This window comes from Cynocephalus volans, chromosome 10 (genome assembly GCF_027409185.1).
Source record: "Cynocephalus volans isolate mCynVol1 chromosome 10, mCynVol1.pri, whole genome shotgun sequence".
Lineage (NCBI taxonomy): Eukaryota > Metazoa > Chordata > Mammalia > Dermoptera > Cynocephalidae > Cynocephalus > Cynocephalus volans.
Genome location: NC_084469.1, coordinates 16,714,201 through 16,729,660, shown reverse-complemented (window position 1 = coordinate 16,729,660; position 15,460 = coordinate 16,714,201). Strand labels below are relative to the sequence as shown.

General features: G+C 47.4%; 1 pseudogene; it reads left to right on the top strand.

The window, feature by feature from the left end:
• Positions 1-13,709: 13,709 nt before the first annotated feature.
• LOC134387084 (reprimo-like protein) lies at positions 13,710-14,055 on the top strand (annotated as a pseudogene).
• The last annotated feature ends 1,405 nt before the right edge of the window (positions 14,056-15,460 follow it).

Here is a 15,460-nt window from a genome sequence, read left to right as displayed (position 1 = left end):
TAGCATTGTACTTCTCAAAACCCTCTACCCATTTCATCTCCCTCATCTTTACTGAGGTATAATTGACAAATAAAAATTGTATACATTTAAGGTGTACAACATGATGTTTTTTTTGTTTGCTTGTTTGTTTTTTAAAAGATGACCGGTGAGGAGATCTTAACCCTTGCTTGGTGTTGTCAGCACCACACTCTCCCGAGTGAGCCACGGGGCCGGCCCCAACATGATGTTTTAATGCACATTTACGTTGTGAAATAATTGCCACAATTAAGCTAATTAACATATTCATCACCTGTCATAGTTACAATTTTCTTTTTCTCCTATGTTGAGAACATTTAAAATCTATCCCCTTAGCAAGTTTCAAGGATACAATATATAGTCACTTTGCTATACATGAGACTTCCAGAACTTTATTCATCTTACATAGCTGAAACTTTGTACCCCTTGACCAACATCTCCCTATTTCCCTCTCCCCCCAGCCCTTGTTAACCACCATTCTACTCTCTTTTTCTATGAGTTGGACTATTTTTTTGTTTGTCTTTTGGCAGCCTGCTGGTAAAGGGGATGCAAACCCTTGACTTTGGTGTTGTAACACTGTGCTCTAACCAACTGAGCTAACCAGCCAGCCTTGATTATTTTAGATTCCACGTGTAAGTGAGATCAAAGTATTTGTCTTTTCTGTATCTGGCTTATTTCACTTAGCCTAATGTCCTCCAGGTTTATCCATGTTGTCACAAATGGCAGGATTTCCTTCTTTTTATAGGCTCATTAATATTCCACTGTATATGTATACCATATTTTCTTTATCCTTTTAACCACTGACAGATATTTAGGTTGTTTCCATATCTTTGCTATTGTGAATAATGCTGCAATAAACATGGGAGTGCAGATATCTCTTCAAGACACTGATTTCATTTCCGTTGGATGTACACTCAGAAGTGGGACTGCCGGATCATAAGGTAGTTCTACTTTTAATTTTTTGAGGAACCTCCATCCTATTTTCTGTACTATTGGCTATACCTATCCATTTCATTCTTCACACCTATATTCTTGTACTTAAATTCCACCTTAATACAAATATCTTCCTATAGTATATTCCTTATCCTTTCCCTGTATTTTACCTTTCAAATCAACAAGAGCACTGTAGATCTGGAGGGACCACTTCCTCCACCTTGTCCATTTTACCTTGTTCATATTACATTTCTTAAGATTTGCTTTGCTAATTCTGCCTGATCCCAGGATCAAAGTTCTTGACTATAGTACAAGCAATTTAGCATAGGGAGACAATAGGTTATTTATTTTCCTCCTCTAGCTTTTGACAAAATAACACTGAACAACTCAACAATCTTGGGAGAGTGAGAAACCTGAACTGATATTCCCCACTTTACTGCCTTCTTAGCTTTGGGATAAGAAGTCAACCAACTAAGGCCGGCCTGTAGTTCACTTGGGAGAGTGTGGTGCTGATAACACCAAGGCCACGGGTTCAGATCCCTACATAAGGATGGCCGGTTCGCTCACTTGGGAGAGTGTGGTGCTGACAACACCAAACCAAGGGTTAAGATCCCCTTACTAGGCATCTTTAAAAAGAGAAAAAGTCAACCAACTAATGTCTTTGTCAATAAAATCTCAGTGCCTGCATCTCAACTCAAAGATTGACATCATTGTCCCCAAACCTATTTTGCAATTTGTATCAGCTTCTATATTAGTCATAGTGCACATTATCAGGAAAGAGGAATAGCTCACGTTCCAAACAAAAATTGGTTTATAATTGGATCCAGAGCTGAGCCTGCAATATAGTGATTCATTTATTTAACAAATATTTATTGAGACCTTCTTTGTGGCAAGCATTATTCTAAGCTCTGACATATAGCAGTAAACAAAGTCCTCACTCTCATGGCCGCTTACATCCTGGCGGGAGGAGACAGACAATAAATAAGCAAGTATATCAATATACATAAAAATGTCAGCTGCTGATATATGCTATGGATAATAATAAAACAGGACAAGGGGGAGAGATGATGAGAAGGTAGAAAGAGCTATTTTGGATAGGTAAAATTATTTTCTTTTATTTTTCTTTTCTTAATTATCAAGGTATAAAATACATATGATATGTAAACTGTACAGCTATGTACAACTTAATGAATTTTTATACATACTCACATAACCACTGCATAGATCAAGAAACAGAACATTTACAGTGTCTCAGAAGGGTTTCTTGTGCCCTTTCCCACTCAGTGCCCTTCAAGGGTGAACCACTATTCTGACTTCTATCACATTGGTGAATTTTACCTGTTCTTGAACTTCAGATAAATGGAATTATAAAGTATGTATTCATTTGTGTCTGGCTTCTTTTACTCAACATAATGCCTGTGAGATTAGCCCATATTTTTCGTTGTGTGAAGAGGTAGTTGTTCTCTTTATCAATATGCAGTATTCTATTGCATAATTATATCACAATTTATCCATTCTCCTATTGATGACATTTGAATGATTTTCAGTTCAGGGCTATTGTGAAAAAATCTGCCATTAATATTCTTGTATATGTCTTCTGTTGGGCATATGCCCTTATTTCTTTTAGGTATATGCTTAGGAGTAGAATCTCTGGGTCACAGAGTAGGTACATGTTTAAATTTAGTAATGCATGATGAACAGTTTTGAACCAATTTACATTCCCACCAGCAAAGTATGAGAGTTCAGGTTTTCCACATCCTTGCCAACACTTGATCTTGTCAGTCTTTTTCATTTTACCCATTCTATGTGTTTGAAAAGCAACTTTTAAGCAGAGACCTGAAGGAAGTATGCTCTGCTTGGAACATTTTGCCTCTGGAAGAGAAGTACAAAGTCCTCAAGGCAGGAGTGTGTTGTTGAGAAGCAGCAAGATACCAGTGTGGCCAAAACTGAGTAAGCAATAGAAAGAGCAATAGGAGATAAGAGAAGTGGGGACAGGATGAAGGATAAAGTAAGCCACTGTATTGCCTTTAGCTTTTATGTTGAGGAAGAGGCAATCATTAGTGGATTTTGAGAAGAGGAGAGACATGATCTAACTTACGTTTTTAACTGGACCACTTTAGCTGCTCTACTGAGTATAGACTGAGTAAGTGAAATTGGTGATTTTACTAAAGTTTGCTTATCTCTTTAGCTTGTTTTTAGCATTACTAATAAAATTTCACTAATGAGCTGTTCCCTAAAACTTTTGATCTATGTATAACAGAAATAGTTGAGTCAATACCATGAGACCTTTCTTCCTGTTCTCTGTTCCTTAAGATAACATCTCTAATTTAATGTCACAAATAGTTTGGCTAAGATTTTTTCAGGACACTTGGAGTTAGCTTTGTCCAGCACAAGCCATTTCAAACTTGCCATGCCCACAGACCTCTCTTCTGAGCTTCTGCAGGTGTCTGATTGGTGACCTTTTGATGTCAAAGGGCCAAAAACTCCACCTCCAGATCATGCTAATGTTGCCATTTTTTGAACATGTGACCCACGAAGAGGCAAGCAGTTTGTGCTTGTGCAGATTGCTAAAGAACTTCCTCAAACCCCATATCCAATCACTACCTTACATGATCCTCACCATCCCTAACCCACTCCCCATAAATGTTTCTAGCTCCCCTCCATCAAGGAGGGAGATTTGAGGTTATTCTTCCAGCTCCACGCTCAGCTGCCTCTCTAATAAACCTTTTTTCCTGCTGCAAAGACCAGCGTCTCAGCATATTGACTTGCCACACATTCGGCAACCAACCTTCATTTGGTTACAAACTGATGACTCTGGTGGGACCTCATGCCCTTTTGGGCATCTTGCCCGTGGTTTTTCATCCACTCACTGGGACTAAAAGCCTGTGGATGTGCCCAAGTAGCTGCCTGGATGACTTGCTCCTGGGACTTGTCTTGTGTTTTCCCTGACGGGGTGCTTTTGACCTTTGATGAGTAGTTTCACTTTTGTAATAAAGAAAGAGTTTTTGGTTTGGAAGATATCTTTTGGCGAGTAGTGTGAGTACAAGTGACAGAACTGTTATTTTTCTTCGTCTTTGGGTATGACTTCTGAAAGGAAGGCTTGGTTTGCTTTTTGCTTACAGAGTTCTCTTGATATTTGAAATCTTGACTTGATATTGTACTTGTTATTGCTGTACAGTGTTTAACATTTTTGAAGAAACTAGTTGTGCCTTGAAAGAGCTCTAGGGTGAGGGCCAGCCAGTGGCTCACTTGGGAGAGTGTGGTGCTTATAACACCAAGGCCACGGGTTAGGATCCCTATATAGGGATGGCCAGTTAGCTCACTTGGGAGACTGTGGTGCTGACAACACCAAGTCAAGGGTTAAGATCCCCTTATCAGTCATCTTTAAAAAAAAAAAAAGAAAGAACCCTAGGGTGAAATGGGAAGTACAAATTCAGTCTCCTCCTGCAGCCCTTTGGGCTGCATACTCCAAAACTGGTCAACTTCTAGTTATGAGCCCATGAAAAGAAAGAAAATGATATATTTTTTCGTAACACCCCCTGGCCCCAATATCCTTTAGAGTCTAGGGAGCAATGGCCAGCAAATGGATTGTATTAGTCCATTTCTGTTGCTTATAACAAAATACCCGAAACTGGGTGATTTACTAAAAAAAACAATATAAAATTTATCGCTTATAGTTGCAGAGGCTTGGAAGTCCACAGTGCAGGGAACACATCTGGTGTGGGTCTTGGTGGTAGTGACAGTGACCCAGTGGTCTCACATTGCAGAAAGTGGCGAAGCAGAGAGGGACACTAACTTCCTCAGTCACTCTCTTTTTAAAGCCCTCATAACCATGCCTATGACCACCATTTTTAATCCATTCATTACGGCTTGGTCCCACAATCTACTCATCTCTTCAAGGCCCCACCTTGAAGGATTTCCCACCCTCAACAGTTACAGTGGGGATTTAAGCTTTAGTGAGGTTGGGGGGGGCATCCAGTCTACAGCATGGATCCTTGAATTATAATACTATTTTGCAATTAGACTTGTATTGTGAAAAAGAAGAAAAATGGGATGAGATCCTTTACATGCAGGCATTTATGCTGTTGTGTCAAAGTAAGCCTGTACTAAAGAGATGTAAGATCATGGTTCAACAGGAAGGGCCACCTAAGAAATTGTCCTACCTGATTCCCAGAGTGGGGAGGATGATTGTTATTACTTAGCTGAATACTCCAGCAGCTCCATCTCCCCATACAGAGGAGCAGCTACAATAGGATAAATTCTTGGAACTGGAACTGCTGGAGCAAATGGCCTGAACCTTTTAAAGGCTTCTTTATATGGCAGCTGGGTCCCAAAAGTGAGTGTTGCAAGAGGACAAGCCTCAGTGTGCCAGCATTTATCAAGCCTTGCTTGTGTTACACTTGTAGTTGTCCCATTAGCCGAAGCAAGTCGCACGGCCAAGCCTAGAGTCAATGTGGGAGGGATGACAAGCGTGTGAATAACTGGTGTCATCTTTCATTGGCGATCACCAGCCTATCACAGGTCACTTGCCCATCCCTGGGCCAATCACTCAGCTCAGGCAGAAGAGGTACTAAGATGGACCCAGCCTCATTCACATGTCCCCTTATATCTGGAGGGAGGGGGACCACGATTGGCAGCTCCGACCATAACTGGCTGGAAGGGGGAGGATCATTTCCTCAAAAGAAAGCAGGTGGCGTTGAGAGCAGACAAATGATAAATACCCACTTCCTTGGGGGCGAGATGTCTTCACAATTCTGAATACAATTTAGCCAGAGCCAACGCACCTTGTGCCTATGGGCCCTGTGGGACCTGCTCAAGGAGGGCAATCCCCAGGCAATTGTCCTGACCTCCTGAACATAATTCCGCTTCCAGCCTTCACGAACCCTGGTGCAGGTGGCAGGAGTCGCTACAACATGTCTTTCCCTTCACTGGGAAGGCGTCTGATTGGCCCCTCTGCTGAAAGGTCCTTCACCTTGCAGGATCTGCACAGAGTCCTTGAATCTGCCGGCAGAGTGTGGAAAGAATCTCCTGGGCTTAGCAGGAGTTGGCATTGCTAAGCTGTTTGGGAGAGAGTGAAGTGTTCACGTCCTGTGTTCTGCTGACCTGGTGCCTCCCCTCTGCATGCCCACAACACGCTACGTCCCTCTGTCCCAGCTCCTTCTCACTGGCTTATCATTACTGAGTTTCTCTATCTGTCTTCCTCTGTCTTCACACTCTGCCGGCACATTCAAGGACCAAGCTCCTTGCAGGCGGGGACTGTCTTTCAGTACGATTTCTCAGCACTTAGTGGGGCCCGGCACATGGCAGGTGTATTCGGTGAATGGGTGAACAAGCTGGTGACTTCTCAACCTTTATCTTCAGCCCCAGTGTCCTTCTTCTAAGTTCCCCATCTGTGCTTCCGACTGCCTGCCTGACACTGTCACATGCATGTCCCACAGGCACCACAGACTCGTCACTCTCAGCCCTGTGCCCCTCGGCTCCATCTGAGCCCAACCACTCCTCTCACTTGTCCACTCCCAGTGAAAGCCAGAAATCTGCATACTGTCCCTCAGGTCTGAGCAGTGCCTGGGCTCCAGAATCTTCCACCCCTTTCCAGCTCCTCTTTTACTGCCTTAGTTCATTTTCATGATTACTTTTTAAAAAAAAATTGAGGTGAAATTCACATAACATAAAATTAGCCATTTTAAAGTGAACTATTTAGCAGCAATTAGTATGTTCACAATGTTGAACAACCACTTCTTCTGCCTAATTCCAAAACGTCTTATCACTCCAAAAGGAAACCTCGTACCCCTTCCTCCAGCCTTGTTCTTTCTACTAGGGAAGCCAGATGCTTTGGAGTTTAATTACATGCTGCAGTTGGAAGCACAGAATGTCAGAGCTGGAAAGGAAGGACTTTGTTATAAATAATAGCTAGCGGCATTTATTGAGCACTTATTCTGTGCCAGGCACCACGCCAGGCCCATTTCCAGGCATTACCTCATTTAACCTTCCCAACAATTCTAGGAGGCAGGCATCACCATCCCTGTTTTAGAGGGAAGGAAACTGAGGCTTAGGGAGGCTACAAGGAATTTCCCAAACTGTGCTAAGTGGTACACAGTAACACAAAATATTAGTAGGTGTTAGTAAAAAAGAGTTCCATTGTCAGACTCTGCATTGTGCATCCCCCCTGGAAAATTCACAATGCACACACACATACTAAAGGTCCTGAGAAGTCCTGCAGCAAAGATACCTGTTCAGGTCAGTGTCTCTACTGTTACAGACCTCACAGAACTACTAATCCACAGACAACAGTTTGGGGAATGCAGATATTGACCAATCTCCTCATTTTACAGATGGAGTAACAGAGGCCCAGGCACTACTTTAGAGGCAGACCAGGCACAAATCTTGGGCCCCGTGCTGTCTGTAGCCCACAGAATGCATACAGCAGAGGAAGGCAGAGTGTGGCCCATCTGGCCCACTACCTGGTTTTTTTTGTTTTGTTTTTAAAGATGACCAGTAAGGGGATCTTAACCCTTGACTTCGTGTTGTCAGCCCCATGCTCTCCCAAGTGAGCCAACTGGCCCTCCCTATATAGGGATCCAAACCTGTCGCCTTGGTGTTATCAGCACCACACTCTCCCAAGAGAACCACGGGCTGGCCCTTCACTACCTATTTTTGTAAATATAGTTTTATTGAAGATCTCTGATCAAGCTCCCTTGATTTATAGATGAGCCAATTGAATCCCAGAGAGGATGGTTGATTTGTCCAAGGTCACAGAGCCAATTAGGGGCAGAGGCAGAAATAGATCCCAGATCTCTGAAATCCAGGTATTCTCTGAAACACAAATCAGATAGGGGGCAGGAGTTGGGGTGTGAAGTTCCATGACACCTGTCTCTGCTATCCACTGTGTGGCACTCACACAGGCATTGCCCCCTTTCTGCTACTGCCTGGGGCCTCCCTCTGCCTTCCACCTCTGTGGATAAACAGAGCAGGGGGCAACCCTGCAGACTCTTAGGGGGCAAAGGCTGAAAGAGCACTCCATGTATATTTTAATTCTGTACCAGACGCAGTAAAACGTCACTAACTTCCCCTTTGCCAATTTGAAACGTGAGATTATTTGGACAGGAACTGGGCAGAAGGCAACCTTTGTTCGCTGCAGGGAGAATTTGCCAAACAAATGAATAATGTAAACAGGATCCTAGGGGGGTTGTTGGAAACCACTTCAGAAAATAAATTATGTGCAAGGGCTCTTGGGCCTTCCTGAAGCACACTGTCATACGGTGGTCATCTAGTTACATTTTTCTGAGGAGGGCAGATGGTTTATAATTATGCAAATAAATTTGCTTAAATATGCAAATAAAATTATTCTTATCTCTTCATTAAAATAGCTCATGCAAAGAGCACTTTATTAACCTTGTTTAAAATATGAGCAATTAAAAATAGACATTTTAGTTGAGATAGGTCCAGCCAGCAAGGGGTACTAATTAGGAGGTTTTATTAACCTCTTGATCTGGGGGAGGGGAACTTTTTACTGACCCCGGACAGCTGAGACATGCCAAAGAGCTAAAGAGTCATCTGGAAACAGCTGCAAGGACAGCAAAGCATAAAACCCCAGGTGGCAGCTCTTCCAGGGGCAGCCAGACTGCCCAGATGGCCCTTCCAGAGCCAGGAGATGCAGACTTGTTGCTGAGGTAGTGGGTAAAAATAGTCCAGTGTGGGTGGCAGCTGGGCCCAGAGGCCCTGGTTTCCTTGTCTCTGGAGCAGGGAGGCCCCCAGTTGACAGATCCTCCTTGTGTTCCTGAGGCCCTTCTCAAGCCCTCACGGCTGGGGGTTCTTTTCCTTTTTTTTTTTTTTTTCCTAAAGATGACTGGTAAGGGGGATCTTAACCCTTGGCTTGGTATTGTCAGCACCACGCTCAGCCAGTGAGCAAACAGGCCATCCCTATATAGGGATCCGAACCCGCGGCCTTGGTGTTATCAGCACCACACTCTCCCGAGTGAGCCACGGGCCAGCCCTTGGGGGTTCTTTTCCTAACAGTAAAGTACCTCCCCCCTCACCCCCCACACACCAAGTGCTGGCAAGAACTTGGATGTAAGGTAGCTAAGGGATTAAATCCAGGCTGTGCCAGTTACCAGCTCTGTGACCAGAGGCAAGATTTTTCTCCTTTCTGAGCCTCCATGTTCTCATCTGTCAAGTGGGGCCAATGATTTCTTTCTACAAAGTTTGCTATGAAGATTAAATAACAACGTTAGCTAACATTTCACTCTGCAGCCTCACTCTTTTGTCCCTCTCCCTTCCACCAGTTGCTCACCTTCTAGCACAGTCTTCAAGAGTGGCTCTGAGGCAAGCCAGCACTACCATGCCATGAGGACACTCCAGCAGCCCCATGGAGAGATCCAATGGTCAGGAACTGAGGCCTCCTGCCAACAGTCATCTTGGAAGCTGATCCTCTACCCCAAGTCAAGCCTTTGGATGACTGTGGCCCTGGCCAACCCCTTGACTGCAACTTCATGAGAGACCCTGAGCCACAGCCACCCAACTAAGCCAATTCTGGATTCCTGGCCCCCAGAAACTGTGTGAGATAATAAATATTTGCTCAATTTGGGGGTATTTGTAATGAAGCAATAAATAACCAATACACTTACCTTTCAGGGTTATTATAAGAATCAAGAGTTAATGCACATCAAACTGCAACCAAACTTGCTGGGACCAGAGGCTCCAGAAAGGGCAGGAGGAGGAGCAGAGGAGGAGGGACTGGGTGGGGAACCAGGCCAGGGAGAGCCTCACTCCTGACGTGGAGGAGTCTGAGAGACAGAAATGCAAATGGACAATGGCCAGACCATAACTCAAAATAGAACTCTGACCCAAAACCTGCCATAACAGTCCAGGAAGCCACACAATAACCACTGTAGCAATTAGTACAAAATGGTCAGGACGTGATCAATAATGGACAGCTTCCCTCCTTCCAATATCGGATAAACTGGAGAAAGCCAAGTATGCTCCCTAACCAATCCCATAGGAAGCCCCCGTTCTAGGGAGCACACCGACGGCTTTCCTGGGCTAATAGCCTCCAATCAGGGCCTTCCTCCATTGTGAAGCTTTCCCACTCCTCTGCCTGCCTTTGAGTCTCTGTCAAACAGAAGTGACAGTGGCTGACTCGCTGGCTATGGCAAGCTCTGAATAAATAGCCTTTGCTTGTTCTCATTTGGGTACTTTTTGTTTATTTCCACAAGCCCAAGTTCCCTCTCTCTCCCTTCCTGCTCCCGGGTCAAAGATGATATCTTCACACCGGCCTCCCCCACCCAAGGTATCCAGAGAAACCAGCTCAGAGATGACGGAAGAGAGGGGGACAGGAATAATTAAGAGCATAGCTTTGGAACAGGACAGATGTGGGTTCAAATTGTGGCTCAGATGCTTAACTAGCTGTGTGTTCTTGGGTCAGTCAATTAAACACTCTGAGCCTATGTTTTCTCATGTCAAAGGGACAGTCCAGCAGAAACCCAAAGGCTGGTGTGAGAATTCAGTGAGGTGATGTACTGAATGCACTGAGCGTATGCTAGGAGCTTAGCACAGGAATGGTCAGCCATCATATCAGCCTCCTCGCCACTTGCTGGAGTGGCCAGGCCCCTCTGTACCCTTCCTCACCCCCAACGCCTTTCTTTGCAACAGGCAGCCTGACTTCAGCTGGATGGAGTCAAGGGCATTGGTTCCAAGTCCACAGTGTATCAAAGGTCCGGGGTTGGTCTCAGGAGAAGGATGGGCAAAGGACAAAACCGGGCATTTTTCTAAAGAAATCCAACTGGTCTAAAGCAGATGGCAAAATGTACAGGCCAGGTACCCTCTGTCTCTCTCCTCTATGTTGGCTCTGAGTGGTGGTCAGGGCAGGGAGACTCCTGCCCAGAAAACTCTGAGTGCCCTTGTGCCAGGCCAGCTTCCCCAGGGCTGGGGAGGTGTAAGATCCGTGCACCATGCACAAACCCCACACGCTGGGATAGCTCACCTCACAAAGACCACGAGACAGAGTCCGATGCAATCAAGCAAGAGGAGTTTATTTCCAGCATGCTGGGGTCACTCAGCATTCAAGACATAAGCGACCCCGAATTTACAATACAAACAGCTTTTATACAGTTTTTCTGAACAGATCTTGTGACAGGATGAGTTGTTGGTTATCTGTGGCGCCTTTAGGTTTACAGGTGGGCTTTAGCAGGCTGGCACCCCGATACTGCATTTCTCAATCGTTTATCTTCCCCAGGGTCTGGCCAGGTGGCCTTTAGATAAGGAACCAGTCATTTCCTGGAACCGGGTGGGGGCTATTAATGTTTAGTGTGCTGGGGCCTGACCCTGCATGGCCCCTTAGAAGCTTCTTTGCTTAAGCATTTGTTACAAGACTGTGTACATTAAGGTTATATTTTTCTACAATTCTACTACAATTTTCTATGCCCCCCTACAGAGGAAGAGCCAGGCCGTTGTTTCCTGATCTGCTGTGTGTGCACATGTGCATGCACCTCAGTTTCTTCATCTTTAAAATGAGTTTTTGTAGCTTACCAGGACACACACACACACACACACACACACACACACAAATTAGTCCTCTGATAATGAATGTGTGGGTGTGTGGGGGGGAGGTGTCTTAGTCCATTTTGTGCTGCTATAACAGAATATCTGAGACTGGGTAATTATAAATAATAGAAATTTATTTCTCACAGTTCTGGAGGCTGGGAAGTCCAAGATTGAGGGGCTGGCATCTGGTGAGGACCATCTTGCTGTGTCTTAACGTGGCAGAGGGCATCACCTGGCAGGAAGGAAGCAAGAAGAGAACAAGAGGGAGCTGAAAGTTTTCTTTTATAAGGAACCCACTCCTGCAATAATGGCATTAACCCAGTCACGAGGGCAGTGCCCCCAGGACCCAAACACTCCCATTAGGCCCCACCTCCCAATACCTCCCACGGGGTATCAAGTTTCCAACACATGAACTTTGGGGGCCACATTCAACTCACAGCAGGAGGTAGGGGCTTTGAGACACTTGTGTGTGGGAGGCTCCTGGATCCCCTCACTCCAATTTGCTAGGCCTTTTCCATCCACTGATCTTCCCTGCCACCACTGGGATTCAAGTCTCCAGCCAGCATCTTTTCCCTGGACTATTGCAAACCCTGAGTGCTTTCCTTACTCTCCCACAACAATCAAAGAATGAAAATTAACACAAGGGTGAAAACATCCCCCCACTTCCCTTAAACTCAGGCAAAGACTTTTAAAATAATGACAATAACTAGGATGGTGGGGGGGTCTTCTTCCCCACAGAGCAAAAGTGTAAACTGGTACAACTCTAGAGGACAATTTAGTAGGATGTACTTTTTGATTCTACATGTTTATTTTTCGAAATATAATCTAAATAAAAATTACAGTTTCTGCACAAAGACTTCCTTATATGCCTCTTTACGATAATATTGTTTCTAATGCAAAAAAAAAAAAAAAAAAAAAGAGGAAACAACTCCAATATCCAAAACCAGGAAACTTGGTTAAATAACTTGTAGTGGTCTACGTCTCCTCAAAACATCCTTCCTTCCCTAAAAATGATGCTGTAGATCAGTTGTTCGAGCATCACTGGCAGTTGTTAGAAATGCACATTCTGGGGCCGTGTCCTGCACCTACTGCTTCAGAAACTCTGGGTGCAGCCCAGCAATCTGGGTTTCAACAAACCCTCCAGGCATTTCAGTGCCACTGTTGTAGATGACTATCACTGGGGAAAGATACACTGTTAAATGACAAGAGGTTACAAAACAGCATGTGCCGGACAGTGTGCATGAACAGCGCATGCCCATTTCAACAAGTACACGTATAGAGAGAGAAGTAGGAAAAGGCAAAGGCCCTGAAGAGTTTGTACGCAGGTGATAACATCGACCCTCTCTGGGTATGAGGTTTTCAGATTTTGTTCATTTTGCTAATCCATGCTTTCTAACTAGTCTACAATGACTATGTTTTTGTAAAAAGGAAAGGGGAAAAGCTCTAATAACCTATTTTTTTTTTAATTAAAAAAGTCTAATGGGGGGGTGGAGAAGATGTGGGGAGAAAGGCAGAGTATTCCTCACCGCGACAGCCTTCAGCCCGGGAAAAGGTGGGAGGTCCCCAGCAGGGGCGGTGCAGGACCGTCCGGGGGCCCCCACGCTGGGGGTCACAGTTACCCCTCTGATATCTAGGAAGGCTTACCAGCGCTTAAATAAGGAGCGGAGACGAGATTTAGGGCAAACTTCCGGAAGGACATGACTGCTAACAGCACCAAATCCTGGAATGGGCACGTTGGGGAGGTTTTCTTTTTCTTTTTTCTTTTTTTTTTTTTTTTGCTACCGGTACTCAGCCAGTGAGTGCACCGGCCATTCCTATATAGGATCCGAACCCGCGGGGGGGAGCGTCGCAGCGCCGCACTCCTCCGAGTGCGCCACCGCTGGGCCCTGGGGAGGTTTTCTGACCCAGAACACACAGCAGCAAACCGGGGCGAGGCCGAGCTTCGCAGGCTGCAGGGGTCTGCGGAGGCCGCGCTCTCGGCGGGATTCTCGCCCCAGGAGACATCACGGGGTCGGGGGCGGGGCCGGGCCGTTGCTAGGGGCGGGGCAGCCGCCAGGCGAGGGACTCCGCCTGCGACCGCTAAGCGCGCTGAGCTCTCCCGCACCAGCTCGTGCGCAGCCTGTTGCTCGCTCCTCCGGGCCACCGCTTCCCGCCAGGTGCCTGGAGCGCCCCGAGGGCGCGGACGCCGGCGAGCCCCCCGTGCGCCCCGGCGCCCCGCCGAGATGAACGCGACCTTCCTGAACCACAGCCGCTCGGAGGAGGTGGGCGGCGTGGGCGGCAGCGCCGAGGCCGCCCTGGGGAACCGCAGCCACGGGCTGGGCACGTGGCTGGGCTGCTGCCCGGGGGGCGCGCCGCTGGCCGCCAGCGACGGGGTCCCCGCGGGGCTGGCGCCCGACAAACGCAGCCTGTGGGTGTCGCGCGTGGCGCGGGTCGCAGTGCTGTGCGTGCTGTCGCTCACCGTGGTCTTCGGCGTTTTCTTCCTGGGCTGCAATCTGCTCACCAGCCGGAGCGGTATCGACTTTCTGGCTTTCCAGGGACGTGGGCGCCGCCCTGCTGGGGCTGTACTGAGCGCCTCCCGGCCGCCCTCGCCAGCGCGGCTGCAAGGAGAGGCGGAGGGGGACCGGGACCCTCCCACCCTCTGTGGGCTCCGGGCGGGCAGCGCGAGGGCCGGCGACGTGCCTCGGCGCGCTCGGGTCCGGGGACACCGCGGGACTCCGCAGCGGCGCGGGAAGGGACTGGCACGCCCGCTCGGTCCTGTGCGCTTCAGCGCTGGGGGTGGGAGGGCGGAGGAGAGTTCTTAACTCTGTAGGCTGGAAGTGGCTGTGGGAAGCAGTTTGGGGCGAGGGTCTGTCGCGTGTGTGTTGATGGGGGCGGCCCACGAGCAGGGCGGGGGGACTGGCTGAAGACCCGCAGTCGCGGAGCTCGTCGGCCTGATTTTGCATTTGGAAAGAAATCTTGTAGTGAAACTGCAGCCGTCGGGATTCCTGCGGCTTCCAGCGCTGCCTGCGGGGGGTGTGGGGGGTCGGAGGGAGAGGTGGCATGTACCCTAGTGGCGGGCACTTTGGGACCTGCGTGGGTCGCCTGGCTGGGAGCTGTCAGGCAGGGCCGGGCTCCTGGGGCTCCAGGCTCAGGCCGGAGCCGGGAAAGGGAAAAAGGAACCGTTTTCTACGCTGAACGGGGAGGGAGCAGGTCCTGCCGGGCGGCCAGACAGCTGGAGAGATTAATTAAAACAATGGAAATTTGAGGCTCTTCCATGAGATGGAAACAAAAATAAAAACAGTGAATTGAGTCCACAGGGGGAAAACAGGAACATTAGTAGTGCAGGACAGCGAATAAGTAAAACTCAGTTGGGAAGGGAGGGGGAGGGGACGAGAGCTAATTAAAATTTTAGTTATAAGGGCCGGCCGTGGCTCACTTGGGTGAGCGTGGTGCTGACAACACCAAGGCCACGGGTTCGGATCCCATATAGGGATGGCCGGTTAGCTCACTTGGGAGAGCGTGGTGCTGACACCACCAAGCCAAGGGTTAAGATCCCCTTACCGGTCATCTTTAAAAAATTTTTTTTAATTATAAGGCCAAAAGCCCCCTCTAAGGGCTTGTCTTGACCCCTCACTTGTAGAGGGTGGGAGAGTAGACTGTGAAGAAGCCCCTTTGTTGCATTCCGGAGAGTGAGAAGCTTTTTGGTGAAGGGGACCTGGGATGTTTAAAATGGAGAAAACGGCCTCCACATGCGGTTGTCTTGGGGGCCTTGCATTGTGAGACGCTCCAGCTGCCCAGAACCTGAAGCCTCCTGCAGGTGCTGCCTTCCCCTACAGCAGTGTTTAGCAGTGAGAGCCTTGGCACTCACTGGCCAAGAGGGACTGGGGGGTTCTGCTGTCTGCCAGTGTCTGGTCTGGGGGAGAACTAAAACTGGGGACCCTGAGAGAGACGGCCGGGCTTTGTGGCCTATGCATACCCCCCTACTGTAGTGCCA